The sequence below is a fragment of the Phaseolus vulgaris genome, chromosome 5 (assembly GCF_051622355.1).
Source record: "Phaseolus vulgaris cultivar YP4 chromosome 5, ASM5162235v1, whole genome shotgun sequence".
Taxonomy (NCBI): Eukaryota; Viridiplantae; Streptophyta; class Magnoliopsida; order Fabales; family Fabaceae; genus Phaseolus; species Phaseolus vulgaris.
In genome coordinates this window covers 11,489,215-11,489,543 of record NC_143502.1, presented here as the reverse complement: position 1 = coordinate 11,489,543, position 329 = coordinate 11,489,215, and positions in this window count along the sequence as shown.

Below are 329 nucleotides of genomic sequence, written 5' to 3'. Positions count from 1 at the left end.
ACGTCGTCGTTGTGTTTTTAAATATTTAAAAAATAGGTATTACAAATTATATTAACAAAACCATCTTAAATTTTATTTTTATATGATAATTTTAATGTGATTTTCATACTTAAATTATATTAATTATTAGTATTTCAATAAATATTTAAGTAATTGAAATTATAATAAATAAATATGTTTTAAAATATATTGTATTATAAAAAAAGGCATACATTATTTTCAAAATTAATTAAAAAAATTAAGGGTTAAATATGTTTTTTTGTCTTCTATAACGCAAAATTGGTTTTCGTCTCTAGTCCAAACTTTAGATCATTGAGGTGATTGTAGTA